Below are 9,143 nucleotides of genomic sequence, written 5' to 3'. Positions count from 1 at the left end.
CCTCTCCAGGATGGGGCCTCCTGCACTTAACCTCAGCATGAACATATGTCACATTACATTGAGACTACCTGCTTATTCCCAGCACCTGGCTTGTGCCTTAGCACAAAGAATGCTTTACTGAACAAATGAAAGTAAGGAGGCATGTGTGACGCGTGACTTATGGGGGCCTTGGGATCTAGTGTGTCTTACTAGACGTTTCTCTCCTAAGTTTCTCCCCTGTCCTTTTCAATGACCAAACTGCTTCAGAAAGAAAAAGGATATCGTTCTACATCGTATTTAAATATTTCTAAAGGTCTGGGGCACCTGGGTGACTCAGTCAGTTAAGCGTCTGACTCTTGAGTTCAGCTCAGGTCATGATCTCATAGTTTGTGAGTTTGAGGCCCACGTCAGGCTCTGTGCTGACTGCGGAGCCTGCTTGGGATTTTCTCTCTCCCTCTCTCTCTCTCTGCTCCTCCCCTGCTCTCTCTCTCAAAATAAATAAATAAACATTAAGAAAATTTCTAATACTTTTAAAGGCTTAAAATTCCATTCAACAAAATGAGCCTCAAACACTTACCATGCCAGAATCTATGAAGACTACAGGGGTTATATCTAAAGGACATGGGACACATTTGACCAAAGACTTGTATCTAGAATACAAAGCTCTCAAAATTCAACAGTTAAAAAAAAAACCCAAATTCCAGTTTGAAAATGGACCAAAGACGTGAACAGACATTTCACCAAAGAGGATATAAAGATGGCAAGAAAGCACATGAAAAGATAATCAACATTACCAGACATCAGGGAAATACAAATTAAAGCCATGTGATATCACTACACACCTATCATGACGGCTAAAATAGAAAATAGTGATAATACAAAAATGTTGGCCAGGATGGGGAAAAACTGAATCATTCAGACATTGCTGGTGGAAGTGTAAAACTGTACAGCTACTCTGGAAAATACTTTGTCAATTCCTTATAAAGATCAAACATGGGGCACCTGGGTGGCACGGAACCTGCTTGGGATTCTCTTTCCCTCTCTCTCTGACCCTCCCCAGCTGGCACTCTCTTTTTCTGTCTCAAAAAACAAATAAATAAACTTAAAAAGGGGCGCCTGGGTGGTTCAGTCGGTTGAGCAGCCGACTTTGGCTCAGGTCATGATCTCCCGGTCTGTGAGTTCAAGCCCTGTGTCGGTCTCTGTGCTGACAGCTCAGAGCCTGGAGCCTGCTTTGGATCCTGTGTCTCCCTCTCTCTCTGCCCCTCCCCCACTCATGCTCTGTCTCTCTCTCTGTCAAAAATAAATAAACATTTAAAAAAGAAATTAAAGGGGCGCCTGGGTGGCGCAGTCGGTTAAGCGTCCGACTTCAGCCAAGTCACGATCTCGCGGTCCGTGAGTTCGAGCCCCGCGTTGGGCTCTGGGCTGATGGCTCGGAGCCTGGAGCCTGTTTCCGATTCTGTGTCTCCCTCTCTCTCTGCCCCTCCCCCGTTCATGCTCTGTCTCTCTCTGTCCCAAAAATAAATAAACGTTGAAAAAAAAAATTTTTTTTAATTAAAAAAAAAAAAAAAAAAAAACCAAACATGAGTGGGGGGAGCTAAGATGGAGGTATAGTAGGAAGACCCTAGGCTTGCTTCATTCCTTGAACACGGCTACGTAACTGTCAAGTCATTCTGAATACCCAAGAAATCGACCTGAGGACTGAGAGAACAAACTGTACAACTAGAGGGAGAGAAAAGGCCACGTTGAGGAAGAAGGAAGCAAAGTCACCGTAAAAGACAAAATAATTCTCAGTCTGAAGCAAAACAACAACAACAACAACAACAACAAAATTGAACTTTTGGGCATATATCCCAGAAAACTGAAAATGTATGTTCACACAAAAATCTGCACACAGTTGTTCATAGCAGCTTTACTCGTGACAGCCAAAAACCGGAAACCATCCAAATGTCTTTCAGTGGATTAATGGTTAAACTGCTATATCCATGCCATGGACTATAATACTCAGCAATAAAAAAGGAATGAACTATTAGTACACGCAACGGTCTGGATGGATCTCAAGAGAATTATACTGAGTAAAAAAAAAAAAAAACAATCTCAAAAGGTTATAGATATTATGATTCAATTTATATAACATTCATAAAATAACAAAAGTATAGAACTGGAGAAAAGATTAGTGGTTTCCAGGGGTCAGGGATGGGACTGGGTGTGTGTTGGGGGGGGATGGCTATAAAAGAGTAGGATTCTTTTAGTGATGGAACTGTTGTGTATCTTGACTGTTGTGATGGTTACACAAATCTACAATGTTATAAAATCGCAGAGAACTAAATATGCATATACGTACATATAAGTGAGTGTATGTAAAACTGGTGAAACCTGAGGAAATTTGGTGAGTTGTATCAATGTCAGTCAGTTTCCTGGTTATGATATGGCACTGTGGTTATGCAAAGTACATCATCAAGGAAACTGGGTGAAGGAAGGGTACATGAGATCTCTCTCTCTCTATCTGTATTATTTCTTGCAATTATATGTGAATCTACAATTGTCTCAAAAGAAAAAATAACACAGAAGTCAACATGAAGGAGCTTCCACTGGCCAAAGATGGGACAATTAGAGTTTCAAAGAGAACAATAATTGAAATAGATTGAAATACACTCTGTTAAAATCCAGAAGTTCATGAAAACACACATAGGAAAACTCTAATTGGTCATGTTTGAAAGATACTAGAAAACCATCTTGTTATTCTGAAAACTGGAGAACAGAGAGAAAGAATCAAGTATTTATCTTGCTTTTCCTCAGGAATCCACCTTAGGACAACCAAATAGTTGATGAGGAAAAGATCTTTAAGGAATTTCAGCTAGTACATTAAGAAGGAATGATAGAATTTGGATAACACCAATTTGTAACTTCTAGTGACAAATGAGCCTAACCAGTGGTCACCAGTAGCTGCTAAAACCATTAAATGAAACACCAAAATGAAATTTTATAATGGATAGAGCTGACCGGCAAAACCAGAACTCACTAATCAATCTGCATCACAAAAAGAGTAATGACCAGGCATTATGTGCTACCTATGAAGTATTCTTGCCAAAACATCAAAATGAATCTGAACAAGTCTCTAGATCTCACAGTCGGTTTACAGGAAGTATAGGAGACAGAAGAACAAGTTTCAAAAGCTTAAAAACATTACAAAGATGCAATTGTAAAAATGAAGAATGCGGGAAATTCTACAAAGCAAATGACTTGTTTCCTCAATGAATAAGTTGAAAGAGGGAGGGTATAGTTTAGAAAGATTTAAGAAACACATCAACCAAAACTAAATGCAACGTTTGGATCTTGTTGATACTGATTTGAACATAACAGGAAATACATTTTTGAGAAAATTAGAGAAATTTGGACACTGGCTGTTCAATGATAATAACTTATGTTTAAGTTTTTTAGGCATGATAATGGCATTGGGACTATGTTTAAAAAAAGTCCCTTTTTTAAGTTATACTGAAGTATTTACATGAATACTAAGTTACTTACAGATGTACTGATATAATGAGCACCTCTATTAAAATGACCGGGAGCAGGTAAGTTGGAGAGTAGAGGAGGTACAGATAAAACAAGATTGACCAGATGTTGTTAATAATTCTTTTTTTTAATTTTTTTCTAACATTTATTTATTTTTGAGAGAGAGCACAAGTGGGAGAGAGGCAGAGAGAGAGGGAGACACGGAATCCAAAGCAGACTCCAGGCTCACACAGGGCTCAAGCTCACAAACCATGAGATCATGACCTGAGCCAAAGTTGAACGCTTAACCAACTGAGCCACCCAAGCGCCCCTCTTGTTAAAATTCTTAAAGTAGGGTGATAGGTATAGGTATGTGGGAGATTATATACTTCCTTCTTCTTTTGTATGTTTGAAAATTTTTTATAATAAAAACTTTTTAAAAATTCACCTGTATCCTAGATCTGTACTTCTGATCCTATATCACTAAAACAGAAACTCCAAAAAGAAGATAGTACTTCCTGTCACAGATGACCCAGTCACCAGCAGTATGTGACCCAAATCTTCCCTAATCCCTGCTGTACCCACCCTGACAGGACCTTTGTCTGTTGTACTCACAAAGATACCACCCCATGCCCCTACACCAGACTAAGGGAGCAAGAATACCAAAACTGAGCTTAGCATGTCTTGAGTCCAATGTATCATCTAGGGGCTCCTGCTAGCACCATGGTCAGCTCCACAAGTTGGTTTATGACACCATCTGGAAAGTTCTAGAGAGTTTGCTGAGCTCAAGGATATGCCCAGAAAAGCTGTAGTCCCAGGCCACCATGTCAAAAAGTATGACAGAGTTCTGGAAGGTGTCCACTCATCATTGGTCCCTTTAGACGGATTAGACCTCCTACCCATTGTAATTTGGGTAAGTCTTTCAGGACAACCTCAGGTAATTGAATTTATCTTAGTGAGGATCACCCTCCTTCTTGCATCTTCCAAAGTTGATTGCCTGGCTGCATGTTCTAAATATCTGCTCCTGGCCATTCTCTGGCACCCTACTGGGAGTCTCTTTCCTGACTTACTGATTTTTGAGGCCTAGCAAACTCTCTGCTCTAAACACTACCTGACTTAGAGGAATATGTACAACATTATGTTAAGTAAACAAATTAAGTTGCAGAGTTATATATATAAGAGAATAGTATAACCCCATTAAAATATTTTTTAATGTTTATTTATTTTTGAGAGAGAGAGAGGGTGAGCAGGGGCAGGGCAGGGGCAGACAGAGAGGGAGACAAAGAACTCGAAGTGGGCTCCAGGCTCCATGCTGTCAGCACAGAGTCCGACGTGGGGCTCAAACTCATGAACTGTGAGATCACGACCTGAGCTGAAGCTGGATGCTTAACTGACTGAGCCACCCAGGCGTCCTTATATTCCCCATTTTTAGGAAAAAATTGAACAAAAACCTTGGATTGGGTGGACCTGGGTTTGTAAGAACATGAAATGGGTATGAAGCATACTTACCAGAATGTGTTGTCCTAGAGGGATGAGGGTTATGTACGAAATTTCTAAGCTGTTTCTAGAACTAAGCGGGAAATATAAAGGCATAGTGCTCCAGTCATCTATCGCTGGGTAACCAACCACCCCAACACATAATGACTTAAACCAATGGCAACACTACTTTTTCTCACAAATTTGTAATTTGGACAGTTCTCTATGGGGACTCCATTCAGTGTCAGCTGGAGCAGTTTAAAGACTAGAGGCTAGAATCACCCAGTGGCTCACTCACTCCATGTCCAATGATTGACACTGGCTGTCACCCAGGACATTGGCTGGGGTTATGAGCTACACATGGCCTTTCCATGCAGCTGCTTGGCTTCCTCACAACATGGTGGCTGGGTCCCAAGGGTGAGTGTTCCAAGAGACAGCAAAGAGGAAACTGTACCAGCTATTCTAACCTAGACTTGGAGGTCACACAGCATCACTTTCACTGCATTCCATTCACTGAGATAGTCACAAAGGCCTTCCCAGATTCAGGGAGACAGGAAATAGATTCCATCTCTCGATGGGGAAGTGGCAAGGTCCTGGAATAGTCTGTGAAACCAGCAATACTGTTGTGGCTGCATTTGGAAAATACAATCTTCCATATGTAGACACAACTATTTTAATTAATGAAACTTAGGGTGGAAAATGTTAAGAATTAGATAGCAAAACATACTACATAATTACATTAAAACAGTGTATTATTTGGGGCACCTGGGGGCTCAGTCGGTTGAGTGTCTGACTCTTGATCTCAGCTCAGGTCTTAATCTCAGAGTTGTGAGCTCAAGCCCTGCGTTGGGCTTCACGCTGGGTGTGAAGCCTACTTAAAAACAAACAAAAAAACCAGTGTGTTACGGGTGGAGGAATAGACAAATAGAGTCAATAGAAAAGAAGGTCCAGAAACAGACCCAACTAAAAAAGGGAACTTAGCAGGCACCTGGTGGCCCAATTGGTTGAGTGTCCGACTCTTGATTTTAGCTCAGGTCATGATCCCAGTGGAGCCTGCTTGAAATTCTCTCTCTCTTCCTCTGCCCCTCTTCCCTGCTCATGCGCTCTCTCTCTCTCTCTCTCTCTCTCTCTCTCTCTCTCTCAAAGATAAAAATAAATAAATAAAATAAAAATAAACATAAAAAAAGGGAACTTAGCACCTGATAAGAGTATGAAAGGAAAGCTATAACAAGAAGGAAATGAGGGGCGCCTGGCTGGGTCAGTTGGTGGAGCACGCAACTCTTGATCTCTGGGTTGTGAGCCCTAGTCCCACACTGGGTATAGAGATTGCTTAAAAAAATTAAGTCTTTAAAAAAAAGAAGAAGAAGGAAATGATAAATATTTTGAAAAGACTGTCCGTCTATTTGGAAAACAAACAAATTAAATTAGATCCTATGGAAGACATTGTCGATTGGCTCTTGAAGAAACATTCTCAAAACTCTTTTCCCTTGCTCACTGAAGGTAAGTTATATCTTTACTTTTATGGTAATAATTCTATTACTCTTACTCTTTACCACATATGTATTTATCCATAAACAATATATTATGCAGTTTTGCCTGCCATCAAATTTTGCAAATTGCATCGTACTGTATGTTCTCTTCCGTGTTATAGTTCTTTCACGGTTTCTAAAGATTCGTCCTTGTAGATGCATGTGGCTGTGGCTCATTCATTCCCACTGCCCTATGACATTCCATCGTATGAATATACCACAACTTTTCACTCTACTGTTGATGGACTTTGGGGTTCCCAGGTTTTGCTAATGCAAACAGTGAAACTATAAATCCTACTGCCTCTGTCTTCAAGGCATGTTTGTAGGAGTAGGATTGTTGAATTATAAAATATTTCCATATTCGACATTATCAAGTAATTCCAAACTCTTTCAAAATGATTACAGCAAACCACGTCCCCACCAGCAGTGGGTGAGGGCTCCTCTGGGCCCACAGCCGTGTCAGCTCTCAGCATTGACAGACTTTGGAATTGTTGCCAATTTAGTGGGTATGAAATGGCATCTTATCGTGGTTTTAATTTGGAATTTCTTGATTACTATAGAGAGTGAACAACTTTTCATATGTCTATGAACCTTTTCTGCCTCTTTCTTGAAATTCCTGTTGATCTTCTCTGCCCATTTTTTGATTTGGCTATTTATCTTTTTATTTGTAGAAGGCCTTTATAAATTCCAGATAATAATCCTTTGTCAGTTATATGTCTTGAAAGTATCTTCTCCCAACGTGTGGCTTGATTTTATATACTTTTCATAGTGGTTTTAAAAATAAATTTAAGTTTTTAATATTAATGTATCTAAATTTATCCATCTTTCCTTTTATGGTTTGCTTTCTAATGTTCAACAAATTCACTCCCAATATTAGTAGGCATTGTACAATAGTGTTTAGAGCAAATTCTGAATCCAGATAGCCTAGGTTCAGATCTTGGCTCTCTCACTTACTGTGTGACATTGGGCAAATTATTAACCTCTCAATGCCTCAGTCTTCTCATCTGTAAAATAGGGATAATCACAGTACCTATCGGCTAGAGTTGCTATGAGATAAAGTGGCAACATCTGGGAGGCCCTTAGAGGAATCCTCGGCACATATTAAACTCTATATAAGTTCTTGCTATTACTGTGGTGATGCTTACCAGATAATTTTTATTGTTACTTCTCAGGGCAAGGTACATCATACCTCATTCAGCTTTATATCCCTAGCCCTTAGCGCAATGCCTGGCATAAATGAATACCTGCCTTTTTTCCCCATCTCAAGTCTCTCCCCCTACACAACCTCACCTTCTACAGTGCTGTCAAAATAATCTCCTTTACAGAGCTATGATACTTTTTCTCTCCTGAAATTTCCATTTATTCCCCACCACTTGCGAATTCCTAAGCTGGCATAATTTATCCCAAACTCTTTTTCCAATCAAGTGCTCTATATTTCCCTTCATACCAAACCGTGGTGTTTGGGGGTACCTTTCCATCAGTCTATATCCATATTTGTATATGAATATCTACGAATATGTATCTACACGGCCTAGGACAGTGTTCAAGAGAATGGGCTCTGAAGGCAGACTGCTTGCCTTTGGATTCTGATTCCAGCACTTAACTACATATGTAACTGTGGACAAGTCCCTTCACTTCTCCAAATCCCAGTTTCTTTGCCTGGAAAACGGAGGCGGTAAGTACCTTCCTCAAAGAGCTGCCAGGAGCATTAAATGAGGTGTTTAGCATTTGGTATGGTGTCTAGCACACAGTAAACATCAGACACATTTTTGCTGTTATTAGAAAACCGTCTTGCCACTATATCCTTATTCCCCCAAACTCTGCAATTCCCTGGGTTCTCCCAGTACCCACAGAAGCTAGTAGTAGATAAATGGAGGCTAAAAAGGGCAAAGGTGACAAGATCAGGCATCATTGCTGTCCTCCTTACAAAAGTACACTGATGATGAGACTAGAGAATGTATTAGAAGTCAGGACTCCAAATACAGTTTTAGGTGTAACGTATCTGTTGTGCCAAACAAAATACATCCATTCAAAAAATCGTTAACCTGCAGTCCCTTACCTTTGAAACTAGATGCAAAACTTAGTCCTCACGTGCATTTTTCATAGCAGAGGGTCCACTGCTTTCATTTGACTCGCGATCTAAACAAAGCCGTAACCGAAAGGTTAACAACCCATGGCCTATTCAGCACAACGTTCTCTTCAAAAGTTCATGTGGGCATCCAGCACCCCCTGGGGGTGTCAGTCAAAATTCCAGTGTTCACCGAGTGCAGAACTACAGGTATGCAAATACATTAGCAACTCTTCGGAAGGAAATAAAATACCCACGGGAAACCAAGAAACGCTTGGCATTTTAACTTAATGTGGTACAGCTGCTGAGATTTTGAGGCCTCCATCAGAGAGCAACGTGAGCCCGTGTTTGCAGATTTGCTGTGAATGCCTGTAGGCTGTGTTGAGGGCGGGGGTCGGAGGGTGGGGTGTTCAACTTATTTTTCATCAAAAGGAGGTGGTGTGAACTTTCAGCGAACCTCCATCACTACTACCCATAATTTTCCAGTTATTTTATCAGCCACTGATTCTTTTCTTCCAGTTGCTCTGACAACCGAAGGCAAAACTGAAACCCTGAAGACGAGGGCAAAGGAAAAGAAAGCTCCAAAGGGAGCCCAGCGC

General features: G+C 40.6%; 1 long non-coding RNA gene across 6 annotated transcripts in view; it reads right to left on the bottom strand.

The window, feature by feature from the left end:
- LOC102901665 overlaps window positions 1-9,143 on the bottom strand; it is a 34,149-nt gene that overhangs the window by 11,116 nt on the left and 13,890 nt on the right. For all 6 annotated transcript variants that reach the window (XR_006583039.1, XR_006583040.1, XR_006583036.1 and 3 more), the window contains one exon: window positions 8,536-8,615. This is a non-coding gene — a long non-coding RNA (uncharacterized LOC102901665). The remainder of the gene's footprint in view (window positions 1-8,535; window positions 8,616-9,143) is intronic.

Source organism: Felis catus, chromosome C1, assembly GCF_018350175.1.
Source record: "Felis catus isolate Fca126 chromosome C1, F.catus_Fca126_mat1.0, whole genome shotgun sequence".
NCBI lineage: Eukaryota > Metazoa > Chordata > Mammalia > Carnivora > Felidae > Felis > Felis catus.
The sequence above is the reverse complement of the archived record's forward strand: the minus strand, read 5'-3'. Positions and strand labels throughout refer to the sequence as shown.